Here is a 14,346-nt window from a genome sequence, read left to right as displayed (position 1 = left end):
CTTTTGACCGCAGTGAAAACAGGGTGGGATCTAGATACAGATCCCAGTTATTCTGCTGGTCATTCACCAGTTTTCGGAGGGCTCTAAATGCAGGCATCAAAATATGTAAAGACAGTAATGAAAGTTTAATTAGAAGTAAAGAAATTAATAAATTATTAAGTAACAATTAAGTTTGAATAACATAAGTAATGTTATTAAAAACTGATAGATAAAAATTAGGCATACCTTTTTATATTGTCATTGGTCTTTTCATCTAGACCATTGGTCTGTGGATGGTATGCTGCTGTGACACTTCTTTCAATTTGCAATAACTTGCAAAGATCAGAGTTGAGCTTCAACAGATAAGGACAAGGTTCTTATACTTCTTATACAAGCACACAAGAAAAAATCTTTGACCCCAGTGAAGTAAAGTTAAAAAATGTAACGGAAAATTATTTAACACTTACTTCATTCACAAACTCTCTGCCTTGGTCTGACAAAATCCTTTTGGGGCAGCCATGTCTATATATAATGGAGCACAAGTGCTGGGCTACCTCAGATGCAGATTTCGTTTTTAATGGGAAAGCTTCAACCCATTTTGAAAAGTAGTCAGTTGCAGTCAGTATATACTGGAAGCCGCTTGACGTTTTAGGAAGAGGTCCAGTAAGATCTATACCAATAAGTTCCCACACTTCAGACACCTATCAAGGACAAATTAATAATTTGAATAACAATTTGTATAATTTACACATTAACATCGATGGTTAAAATTAGTTGGCAAACACTCCTGCCTTCATGAATATGAGCTAGAAGCATAGTTTGATGGGTAAAAGGGGCATAATATTTACCTGAATGCACTGCAACGGTTGCACAGCAGTCAGTGGTTTCCCAACTTTTTGACACTGGTCACATTCCAGAATCTTTAAGGTAAAAATATTTATGGAGTTCACGTAAATGTTCAACATTCTCATTTATAAAAAAAAAAAAAAAAAAACATCATTAATGATATATTCTCTAACGAACAAACAATTTAGCAGCAAAACTTTGTGTGTGTCTTCAAATCTCTGCCAGGCCTACAGGTTATTACTGTAATATCACTAATTAATCATATTTATTTATATTTTGCAAGTGTGCAGTTTCTCTTTTAACTGATATCAAAAAAAATTTCTTATTTTAAACGGCATTTAACAACAATGCAAACAGTTAATACATACCCATGTTTTAATGTCAACTGTCATACCAAACCAGTAAAATCTGGAACACACTGCATTTAGCGTTTTGTGTGTGCCAGTGTGTCCTCCAATTGGAGATGAATGAAACTCATGAAATATCTTCCTGGCATCATCCATGGTTTTTACCACTTTTCTGGTTCCAACAAAGAGTTCTCCATCTGCAGTAGAACAATATATATTTATAAATTAATTTAACCACATATATGAGTTGTTAGTATTAACAATAAATTACTGACCCTTTTGTTGGAATTTTGAGGCATATCTTCTGAGGTTTTGCCTCTGAGCCTTGTCATATCCTGAAGGGTAGGAGCCCGCAGAAATAAACGCAGTAAATCTCTTCCCACTTCTTCTCCATATCTACGAATGTAAGTAAACATTTTCTTCTGAGCTTCAATATGTGCAGTTAACAATGCAAATAATGTAACTTATTAAATAACGACATTACCGAAACAGCCTTAAAACACCGAAGCTGCGGATTCAGAAGTGTTGTGCAAATACCACGTGTCCAGTAACTTGACAGCAGACTTCACCGAAGCTGCAAATTCGACAGTTTTGTGCAGAAAGCAGATAGCGACTTTACTTTAATATTGACAAACAATCACAAAGGCTTAAAAAAACTCAAGTATCAACGTCAATAAAAAGTACTAATACTTACTACTTACCTATTTTCCTGCAAATATGACAACGGGGTAGCATTAAATCACAGCCGGATGCGCTTTGCTTCGCTTTATGTGTTGTGCGCATGCGCGCACATGCTCAGGAACAACGGGTAGGACGGTTTGCGGGGTAGGAGAAATTCCCAGAACACCGGAACTGGTATGCTACTATATCTTTTTTAAAAACACAAATTAAAGTAATGATATTGCATTGTAGCAAAGCCGTCAAGCTTATGTTTGTCATTAGGTATCATTAGCGTTTCCTCCTGCGTACATATCCCTCTCTCCCCCTTTAAAAGCTAGCATAGAGGGCTAATTTATGCTATTTGACACTAGCTTTCCAGCAGCTAACTCGCCTCATATGTCAGTAATTGCAACGTACCGTCATATGCCGGTATATAATTGCACCTTGCTATTGTAAATGACGAAAGTTGTGCTTCTTCCTACAGCTTTCTTCCGTCCGTATTTCCGTTCTGAATATCGCCTCATCTTCCCTTTATCAGTATGAGTGATCCGTGGCAGGAGTGCATGGATTATTGCATAGAGGTCACTAAACGGGCCGTAAAGGTAAGAGGTCCATGTTACCATTGCAGGACTATTTTTTCCTTCCACCTATGAAAATGTATTTTAAAAAAAATAATCCATGCACACATTACTAAAACACACGTTTGTTGAGTCACACATTCTGTGGGATAACATGTAAACCCAGCTGTCAAAAATATTTGAAATGCAATAAAACTGTTGGAAACCCCCCTAAATGGGATTTTTATTTTGTTTCTTGTCCCAACTTATTGATTACCAAACTTCTACCCAAAAAATAAATTTAATATAAGTTACAAATTCAATTTTTTGTTTTGATTCTGCTGACAATTTATTATATTTCAAAAACACAATTTTAAGAACAGTGATTAAATTGCACTGCAAGTTGAGTCCCATTATCAGAGGTGGGTCGAGTATCCAAAAATTGTACTCAAGTAAGAGTATCATTACTTTAAAATATTATTACTCAAGTAAAAGTAAAAAGTAGTCGTCAAAAAAAGTTACTCGAGTAAGAGTAAAAAGTACTTGGTGAAAAGGCTACTCAAGTAAGAGTATCTAGCGAGTAACTGTTTGAAATGTCCGATTTTATAAATAAATGCTATCAGACAATCAAAAATAAATAAATATACAAATTTTAGTATTTTCAAAAGGAATATATGTAAAAGATCCACAAAATAAGGCACAACAATTCTAATTTCAAGATTTCAGTTTTCACAACATAAAGCTTTTTCAAGCAAAACCCACAGTGAATATATTCGCATTTACAGCAGCCTCAGAGAAAACATTAGAACGAGGCAACTTCAACATAACAGACTGCAGCTGATGCGCCAGAATGTCATACTAGGGGTGGTTCTTTTAAATACAAGGAGGGATTAAGTAAATCAGAAACAAATGACAAAGAGATGCAACAGGTATAATCAGGAAAAGTTTATTCCCAAGGCAGGCAGCAGGAATAAAAAAAAAACAACAAACAAAAAAACACATCTGTGCTAAAATTCCATAAGAATAGACATTCTAACAAAACTTATTCTGTATACTAAAATACCCTGAAGTATAGACAGTGGATTAACACAATGTAATATGTAAAATGTAAAAACTACACTCACAAATAAACACTGAAATCAGAGTAAAACTAATTATAAAAGACAAATACAAATTTCCACTATGTGGATGTTCGTATGTGTATGGCTCACTTTACCATAAATTATTTCTTCAGTGAAATGGTGGTTCAGCTTCAGCTGAAAGATTAATTGCCTCTGTTTTCAGTTTTGTTCAAAAAAGAATTACTTCATATAGGGAAAAATATATATCACATATGCAGGACACCTTAAACTAGTTTTTAAATTAAGCAGCAAGGCAGAACAAAGTCGGGGCTGTATCAAGACACAGGGACTAAACCCCAATTCAACCAGACCCAGAACTGATCTGGAATTAAAACAGGACTACAACAGTTCAAAATCAGGACTACTTAGGATTTAACCAAGACAGAACTAGAACCAGAACTAGATGATAGTAGCACTAAAAACCATCATAGACCTGCACTTAGGGCTGCCACAAACGATTATTTTGATAGTCGACTAGTCACCGATTATTTTTGCGATTAGTCGACTAATCGGATCATGCATCCATTGGACGTAAAACGTACAGCTTATTGCACCAGCAGCATCTGCTCTTATATAACATTAGCTTACAGTTTTAAGTGTTTAGGGTATGTGCTAACTAAAAATAAAGACAAGATGATAGTTTATTCAATTTAATGAGATTTACAGATTGTTTCGGTAAAGTTTAATAAACTCCTTGCTATCTAAAATATAACGGGACACCGGAGTATATTCTCGAACATCTCACACTTCTGATAATCAGTTGTCTGCTTGACGTTTATTCAGTCGTGTATAAACTATAACTTTAATCTCAGCCAAACTGATTTACTCAGGAACAAATAAAATACTAAAAAAAAAAAAAAAAAAAAAGGCCAAACAATAACATTTTTAAGTTATCTAACTGACTTATATATGTTTAACCTGAGTAGCGAAAGACAGTGGTGGGTTTGAAAACGATTTGCCGGGAGTCCGGTGTTCTCACGGGCTCTAGTGAGCCTTGCCCCGGCTAGCTATCGAGCTAGTGGGTAACAGACGTCTCCGAAAACGTCGGAGCACTGTTGAAAATATGCAGTGTCTTGATAAACTGAGCAGATATTTGAGGTTTACACAGCTACATTCTCGCCTGAAAATATGTTAAACGTTTATTTTGTGACCCAGAAAGATTAATAAGAGTAATATTAAAACTAACTAGCTGCCGCCATTGTTGAAAACTGAGCAGGGCGCGCTATGAATTCTGGGACACTGCTGCTTCTTCTTCTTCGAGTGTAACGGCAGCTGGCATCCTTGTACATGCAGTGCTGCCATCTTCTGTTTCAGTCCGTTATTACACTCTTAAATCCTACTACTTATTCCTGCGTCTTTTGTGATCTTACAAAGCTTCAAACGACGCGTCGACTATTAAATCAGTCGTCGACGATTTTGATAGTCGACGTAATCGTGACTAGTCGACTAATCGTGGCAGCCCTACCTGCACTACACTTATTTTTTAATTCTACCAAAGTCCACTATTTAGATTCAGAAAAGTTTATATAATTATTTAGCCTTGTTGTGCAAACAAGCCTGCATAACTTAATAAATATAGAATTTGAAAAATAACAAACCTAAAAAGAAACACTAGGTACGAGATACATGAGTACCTATGATACGGTGATACTTTTGGTAAACAACCATTTGACTAACATGTGTGTCTCACCTGCTCTTGTTCCTCTCTCTCCCTCTTTGTGCTGACATTCATCAAATATACAGTGGAAACCAGATATTTATAAACTCTTCAGATAAAAACACAAACATTTTTAATTGTAACATCAAATCAGACAGCAGTTGGCTCTCAAGGTTCTTACTGTGAAGCTGTGACCGTTTGGCAGTGAACAGGAGTCCTGCATGACTATAAAGTCTCTCACAGGCTGCAGATGCAGGAAGAGCTGTATTGACTTTGATCGACAGCTTCTTGATCTGAGGAAAGCCATGCAATACATCCACACCTCCAGTGAATGGACATGAAAGGTACCTCTCCAGTTCCTCTGCTTCTGGCTTTCCTGACCCCATGGATCCATCATCTTCGCCGGTTAGGCTGCTGTTTGTGCTGGTCTCATCCAGCTCTGTGTCTAGGTGATGTCTGATGAAGTGGAGACCTGTTGAAAGATGTAAGGTTTTCAAAAGAATTCGGTCTGGTCATTATAGTGCTGTATACACTGCCAAGCTGCAGATGTTTGTTTGGAGCTAGCCTCCAAAAGCTGCCCATACACTGTGCGATTTTTGGCCCATTTTGAGACGATTTCTCAATCGCGCAACAGTTTTGGGGATCGGTCGTGTTTTGCCTTAATCGTGTGTGCATCGTGTAGTATACATGGGGTAACGAAAAGCAGTTAACACCTCACGACCAGCTCCCAATCATCAATCGTATGGTCGCATGATAATCAAACCAGTTTGAAATCCTGTCGCCTCTCACACTGCGCACGCACAAACACAGAAATGAAAGAGAAAGGTGGAGCAGCACGGCAGTGCAGCGTGTGATCTGGACACAAGAGATGGAGGCACAACTTGTAGGAAGAGGCAAGCTCATCCAAGTACGTAAGCGTAGAGCTGCCACCCAGGCAAATGAAAAATAGAGCTTTATCACGTTATAACGTAAAAAGTTTATTGTTCTAACAATATACCTTTCACGTTTGAACAATATAATATTTACATTATACTGAACGTGATAATTATGTATATTGTAATAACGTGATATTATATTGTACAAACATTAAAAGTATATTGTTAGAACAATAAACCTTTCATGTTATAACGTGACATAGCTCTATTTTTCTTTTGCCTGGGTGGCAGCTCTACGCTTCCGTATCTGAGGCTTTTCAATGTGGCCTCACAAAATTATCACGACTACAACAACCACGAAGAGTTGGATGGACATTGCTGCTCAATCAAAGCTGTCTGGTCAATGTTTTCATTAGTAATTTAGCAAAGTTGATGGTGTGTGTGTCTGTGTGAGTGAAAGACAGAGAGGAGAGCGAGGGACAGATTTTGTATGTTAAGCTTCATGTTATGGACGCACAGTTTGAGCACTCAGGTCGCATCAGAGCATCAGGCCGTATAGTGTGAGACCCTGCATCGTGACCTATGAACTTCTAACCCCTGCGATGTAATTGTACAGTTTGAGCAGGAGCGGAATAACGCGACTGAAAAAAATCGCACAGTGTTTGCCCAGCTTAATGCAGACTGTTTAAACTAAACAAGCTGCTGTTTCACATAATAAACCCTGTCACCCGCAGTATTGCCTTCTGTTTTAACAGTTAAAGCAGTAGAGACGAGCTGTTTGCATGTGCATTGAACTCCAGCGTCATTAACCAGGCTAGCTGTTAGCTTATAGCTCACGCTAGCTAACCAGTGAGCAGTTAAAAAGACAGCTGAAGCTGCACAAAATACCCACAAACTTATCTCAATACAACGTGGCCGGAAATATGACTCGCAGCTCGAGCTCGACACAACTGCTGTAACATAAGACCGACATCCAGCTAACAACAGCTAAAAAGATATTTAGAGAAAACTTACCGTTTCCTCAGGTCACACGAGTTGAGTTGTTTCACACTGAAAAGTTGGTTTGTTTTGGCTCTGACTGAAGACACCGACACTGCAGACATAGCTGCTCTTTTGTGCTGCTTTTAAGCGAAACATTCTTTGTATGTGAGGCCAAAGGTGTTCATCCTCTTCAGCTCTAGCGTAGACTCTGCCATCATATTTCTTCTTTCCGTGTGTCGCTACTTTGAAACGCTTGGGCGCTCTGCCCGCCACGGTTTCAAACTGGTCATGTGACTGTATGGCCACGTCTCATTGGTAAAAAGTTACCGGAAACTCCACTGACGGCATGTTATCTAATGTGTTAAACTATTTTTTTAAAAAAAGTAACGAGTCGAATTTTGCAAATGTAGCGGAGTAAAAGTACCGTTCTTCTTCATAAATGTACTCAAGTAAAAGTAAAAGTATCGTGCAAAAAAGGTACTTAAAAAGTACATTTTTTTCAAAAACTTACTCAAGTAAATGTAACGGAGTAAATGTAGCTCGTTACTACCCACCTCTGCCCATTATGTATGTGAGACCTTGTCACCGAACCCTATTTAGCCTGGAAAAGTAAGAGACTAACAGTGTGTTGGCATAACAAAGAGGAAGGGACATGATTGTTGTGTGCTAACACAACTCTTTGACATATTTTGTACTTTTCCAGTCTCTTCTTACTAGATTGAGTGCGTCACTCTCACCAATGCAACCCTGTTACCCAGATTACCAAAACACAACAAATTCAGTTCATTTCCTTTATCTATGTAACTCCATTTATCCCTGATTTTTGCAGTGCAGTACATTTCACTAGTGATGCGCGAATCATGAACGAATCGTTCAATACTCGAGAATCACTTTACTGACTCGTGAATCATGATTCACAAGCGCAACTGACTCACTGACTCATCCCTGTTGCTGTTAGCAAACTAATTTCATTAGTAGAAATATATCTAGCTTATAATTCAAATTGTGAAGAAAAACACAACATCCAGTATCTTAACAAAAACATTTCTGCTCTGAACTGGAAGAAAAAACCCTGAGTAGAAGCTCACATCAAGACAATAGCTCCTCGGTTCACAGTAGCATCGTTCTGCTAACATGCTAACAGCACATTTGAGCTACTCACCCCTCCCTTCCTGCGCTGAATCGTAGGGGAAGCAAATCACTCATGACTCACTAACCCCCTCCCTCCTGTGCTGAATCGTGGCGTAAGCAAATCACTCAGGACTCACTAACCCCTCCCTCCTGTGCTGAATCGTAGTGTAAGCAAATCACTCAGGACTCACTAACCCCCTCCCTCCTGTGCTGAATCATAGAGCAAATGAATCACTCACTCACTCACCCCCTCCCTCCTGGCTCGCAGCTACTTCTTCTTCTTCTTGGTTGGCAACCAATATTATATAAGCACTACCGCCCCTGGCTCACAGCTCAGTGGACATTTAGATGAGAAAATATATATTTGACACATGTAAGGAAAATACTAATAAAATAAAAATAAACAAAAGAAATGTTCCCTTTAGAAACTCTTTTGCTCTTTTTTGCTATATAAAATAGTTGTTTTCTTTAAGAATCACTCATCTTAGCAGTAGGATTTACATTAAAAGAGAAACAAATTAAGTTTGAGTGAAAATGTACATTTTTTGCACTCTCTGGTCAACTGACTCAGTGACTCAAATGACTCAAAAAACCCGATTCACTTTGGTGAGCGACTCATTAAAACTCGATTCAGTTAAAAGAATTAAATTTACCATCACTACATTTCACAGCTTGAATCTTTTTCTGAGAAAACTGATTTGCCAACATGTTACCATACATGTGAAACAAACATTACAAAGTTAAAATAAAAAATGTCAAATACTATTAAATATAATTTCTGTGGTCCTGAACCATTTAACTATGCAACTAAATATAAAGTGTTCCTTTGATGCCTTAGGTTGACATCAGTTTTTTTATATTTATTTTTTGTTTTTCTTAAATACATAGTGCACCCTTTATTTAATAATATCATTATCTTACAGTTTTTGAAGCCTAAATTACCCTCAAATTGTAGAATGATTCAGGAGGTACAACTGAAGCTACACTTACTTCATTATGTTTGACAACAGTGTGTATGGAAATACACTTTGAGTGCAAATAATAACCTCAGTAACATGTCTTTCTTTTTAAAGTGAGATATGGCATTAAGGAGAAACTAGCACATAATCCAAAACAGCAAAAAAGTCAAATTACATGTTACACCCATGACTGTGCAGCCAGATATGTAATAAATCACTTCCTACACACTTTTTTGGCCTGGCAGATCAGAAGGTGTATACAGTGTCCACAGTTTTCAAGTGATCAGTGTCACCAATTCAGTATCTGGCCAAATGTGAAACATGATCCCAATCTCCCCTGATGCTCCTGAGCGATGCCCTTGAATAATGGCCAATAATGGCCACACACATTACACTCAAATAATTAGAGAAAATATGATGTTTTTGCAGTAAAGTTATCATTTCTCATCCGAAGTGTTCTACCTTGAATTCAGTGCCCCCTACTGGGCCTTGTAAATTGTTGTTAATGTGACATGCACTTTGACCCAGAACAGGAAGTCAGCCATGTTAGTTGGAGTAAGCAGGTTCACATGTGCTGAAGTGTTCCTGTAGTTATCCGCTGCAATCCTCTTTCTTGTTTATGCCTTCGAAAGCATCGTCTGTAAGTACTTGTTGACTTAAGAGTATAGAGCCATATTTTAGTAACATTTTGGTAGTTTTGTGTTCTAAAGCCTAACTTTGTGTATAATACACCATCACACCATCATAAAGTTTGCGGATGACACCACTGTGGTTGGACTCATCTCAAGGGGGGATGAGTCAGACTACAGAGATGAGGTCAACAGACTGACTGAGTGGTGTTCAGTTAACAACCTCCAACTGAACACCACAAAAACTAAAGAACTCATCTTGGACTTTAGGAAGGGAAGAGCAGACCCAGCCCCACTTTACATTCACGGGAACTGTGTGGAGAGGGTACACTCCATGAGGTTTCTGGGCGTGCAGATCTCTGATGATCTCTCCTGGACTGCAAATACCACGGCGGTGGTAAAAAGGCCCAGCAGCGTCTCCACTTTCTGAGAGTGCTCAGGAGGAACAACCTGGAGGAGAGGCTGCTGGTGACATTCTACAGAGCCACCATAGAGAGCATCCTAACGTGCGGCATAACAACATGGTATGCAGGGTGCTCAGCTGCAGACAGGAAAGCACTGCAGAGGGTCATCAACACAGCCCAGAAGATCACTGGCTGCTCTCTGCCCAGCCTGGAGGTCATTGCAAACTCTCGTACCTCAGCAGAGCTGGCAATATCATCAAGGACCATTCTCACCCCAGCAATCAACTGTTTGAACTATTACCGTCAGGCAGACGGTACAGGTCACATAAAACCAGAACAAACAGATTCAGGGATAGCTTCTTTCCCAGAGCTATCACCATTGCAAATAAGCACAAAAACAATTGAACCTGCTTAGCCATACCATACTGTCACTGTCATTATATTATGCTGCTATTCATACTGTCATACTGTCATTATATTAATGCTGCTATCCTGTAAATATCATACTTACTTTTGTTTGAGTACTTATGTTTGTTTTATTGTACCTTTTATATCTTACTATTTTTTATTATATTTATTATTGCATTTTGCACCAAGGGAGTGGCACTCCAATTTCGTTGTACCCTGTACAATGACAATAAAGGCTATTCTATTCTATTCTATTCTATTCTATTCTATTCTAATTATATTGCTAAGCTAATCTCATGTCATGTATACATAGGAGGAGCTATTGCATGGATATTTCTTTGTCTTTTGTTGCTAGCCTTGACTTGCTGTAGAGTACATAAGGGAATTTGTAATATCGGTGTGTTAATCACCTTACTGTTGTATTCTTGTTTTTGTTTTAGTTTCACTCTGATTCAATGGTGTATGGCGGTGCAATGTAAAATAAAGCACCTGGAGCTTGGACGCTATATCCTGACTCCCGTATTCTTTTGAATGGAGTTTGGCTGGCTGCTAAATTGTGTACATACGCACGCATGCACACACGGAAGGAGAGCAGTACATGAAGTGTTATCATTTTATCCTCCTAGACATTTGTGTGAAATTGTATCATTATTTGTAAATTGTCGAGTTATGCCTAAAAATAGATTTGAAGAGGTCATGCTGACCTAGACTTTTGACCACCAGATCCTTATCTGTTCATTCTCGACTCTGTTTATACCAAAATTGAAGAAACTATTCCTGAGAAATGGCTCTTTATGCCTCTGGCCACAGCTGCCCCTAGAGGAGGCATGGAAGAACTTATAACAGTATCATATAAAATGTACCACAATAACTTTTGACCTCAGATGCATAATGTACAGAGGCCAGCGGTGTGTATCGGTGATAGAGTTAGACATAGGAAGATCCTCAATAAGGTGTAGTTTCAGTTCATCTTTTCTGAGTTCCTGTCAGTCATTTCTATAGTTTGCGTTTTGTCCTGTCTACCTGTGCTTTTCTTTTTCTTTTCTCTTTCCCTTTGCCCGAAAGTTCATGGCAGATGGCTGATCCTCCCTGTCCCTGGTTCTGCTGGAGGTTTCTTCCCATTAAAAGGGAGGTTTTTTTTCTGCTTGCTCACAGGGGATCATCTTGTTGTGATTTCTCTGTAATACTGTAGGGTCTTTACCTTACAGTCTTAAGCACCTTGAGTTGACTGTTGATGTGATTTGGCGCAATATAAATAACACTGAACTGAACAGAACTGTAGCTCAGTGGTAGACCGTAATGAAATGAATAGCTTAACTTTTTACCATGAAGTTAACTACTGAAACTACAAAATGTCCTAATTATTTCTTCTATCATTGCATTTCTCCTGTAAGTGAACCTCTTTTAAACTGTCCTGTTCTCTTTTTTCTTTTCCTCTAACTCCTTTGCAGGCATGCCCAGTCACTAGAAAAACAAACAAAGTATTGGTTTTACTGTCATGGTTTACTGGAACACAAAGAATCTGAGGAACATTAATCGTGTCCAAATTCATGGGCTGCATCCTCCTGAGGACCCGGCCTTCGCGGTCTACGTGGGCCGGGTGCTCAGAAGGTCGGGTAGGCCGGAAGTAAACGGCTGGGGAAATTGGACGGTCTAGCCTTCTGATTAGCATCACCTCTGTCTCGGTGGAGTTTAATAAACTCGGCCGTCTGCTCCTTGCTATCTAAAATATAACAGGACACTGGCGTAAATTCTCGACCGTCTCATACATCCTTTTAATCAGTTTTCTTTTTGACGTTTAGTCAGCTGTGTGAAAACCAAGGAGGAACCCACCCGGGGGATTAATAACGTTTTACTTTATCTAATCTAATCTAATAACTTTAATCTCAGCCAAACCGATTTACTCACGAACAAATAAAACACTGAAAAAAAGCCAAACAATATCATTTTTAGGTTGTCTAAGTGACTTATATATTACGTTTAACCTGAGTAGCGAAAGTCCGCGGTGATCTGAAAATGATGTGCCGGGAGTTGTGCCGTTCTCGGCGGCTTCAGTGACCCTCGAGCTCCCGGCTACCTATCGAGCTGGTGGGTAACAGACATCTCCGAAAACGTCGAAGCACTTTTGCAAATATGCAATATCTTGATAAACCGAGCAGATATTTGAAGTTTACACACCCACATTCTCGCTTGAAAATATGTTAAAAGTTTATTTTGTGACTCAGAAAGATTAGTAAGAGTAATTTTAAAACTTAGTAGCGGCCGCCATTGTTGGAAACTGGAGTTTGGCTGGGCCACGCTATGAATTCTGGGATATGGTGGGCCACGAAGGACACACCTGACCCCTTCAAATTTGGGGAAAAGGAGGACGCATTTGTCGGCTGCATTCGGAGGAGTCTACGAATTTGGACAGCCCGCTGTGACGTAATCGGTCTACAAATGCGGCCTCAGGAGGATGCAGCCCATGAATTTGGACAGGAGGATTAATTACACATGTGCTTTTCTTACTGTGACATGTAGAAATGTGTGCTACAAGAAAGGACTGCGCATTCCTCAATCAGCCACCCACACAGAAACAGTGCTATGGCGGATGAATCTCCCAAATCTGCATGTGAATGTACAAAGGTAAAGGCCAACTGGCAAAACCCTTTGAAAGTAGCTCCAAAACACACACGCATTAACAGTTTTGTCCGCTTACACCACTCACCACTTTGCAACAAACTGGGCTTTATTTAACCTATTTAGCTCATCAATTGCTCTGGATACAAGAAAAAAAAAAACAACATACTGTATTATATGTGTATTATTTGACATTACAAGACTAGTCACAATTATGTCGACTATCAAAATCCTCAACGACTTATTTAGTAGTTGACGCGTCGTTTGAAGCTTTGTAAGATCACAAAGCTTCAAACACAGTGGTGTTTCTGAGTAGCTTTTCTGCTTAGCAATTTAATTTAAATCTTTTGATACATCCCTTTTTCATAGTATAATCTTAACGTGCTTCATCTGAATCACCCTTTCTGTGTACTCACTACCTAATTTGTAGCCAAAGTATTCACTCACTGTCTCTTTACTGTTTCGCTAGCTTAGCTTAGCTCGTAGCCGACTCGTTAGCACCATGGCTACTTCACCTGTCCCTCCTGCACTTTCCTGCTCATTGTGTCAGATGTTTAGTTACTCCTCGGCCTCCTTTAGCAGTAATGATACCTGTAATAAATGTAGCATATTTGCAGCTCTGGAGGCCAGGATTACTGAATTGGAGACTCGGCCGCACCCTTCATTCACCCGTAGCTAGCCAGGCCCCTGTAGCTGGTGCAGCCGAAGATAGCGTGGGCCCCGCTAGCTGTTCCCCGGCAGACCCCAAGCAGCTGGGGAAAGAGGGCGGCTGGGTGACGGTGAGGAGGAAGCATAGTCTTAAACTGAAGCCCCAGGTACACCACCAACCTGTTCATGTGTCTCAACGTTTTTCCCCACTCGGCGACACACCCGCCGGGGTCAAACTCTGGTAATTGGTGATTCTGTTCTCAGACATGTGAAGCTAGAGACACCGGCAACCATAGTCAATTGTCTTCCAGGGGCCAGAGCAGGCGACATTGAAGGAAATTTAAAACTGCTGGCTAAGGGTAAACGTAAATACAGTAAGATCATAATTCACGCCGGCAGTAATGACACCCGTTACGCCAATCGGAGGTCACTAAAATCAATATTGAATCGGTGTGTAACTTTGCAAAAACAATGTCGGACTCTGTAGTTTTCTCTGGTCCCTCCCCAATCAGACCAGGAGTGACA

General features: G+C 39.4%; 1 long non-coding RNA gene across 1 annotated transcript; it reads right to left on the bottom strand.

Moving 5' to 3' along the window:
* Positions 1-1,539: 1,539 nt before the first annotated feature.
* On the bottom strand, positions 1,540-2,020 carry LOC120441682. Its single transcript, XR_005614183.1, has 3 exons — positions 1,874-2,020; positions 1,657-1,746; positions 1,540-1,568 (listed from the first exon to the last, which is right to left on the bottom strand). It is a non-coding gene; the product is annotated as an uncharacterized LOC120441682 (long non-coding RNA).
* Between the last annotated feature and the right edge of the window lie 12,326 nt (positions 2,021-14,346).

The sequence above is a fragment of the Oreochromis aureus genome, linkage group 9 (genome assembly GCF_013358895.1).
Source record: "Oreochromis aureus strain Israel breed Guangdong linkage group 9, ZZ_aureus, whole genome shotgun sequence".
NCBI classification, from domain to species: domain Eukaryota; kingdom Metazoa; phylum Chordata; class Actinopteri; order Cichliformes; family Cichlidae; genus Oreochromis; species Oreochromis aureus.
The sequence above is the reverse complement of the archived record's forward strand: the minus strand, read 5'-3'. Positions and strand labels throughout refer to the sequence as shown.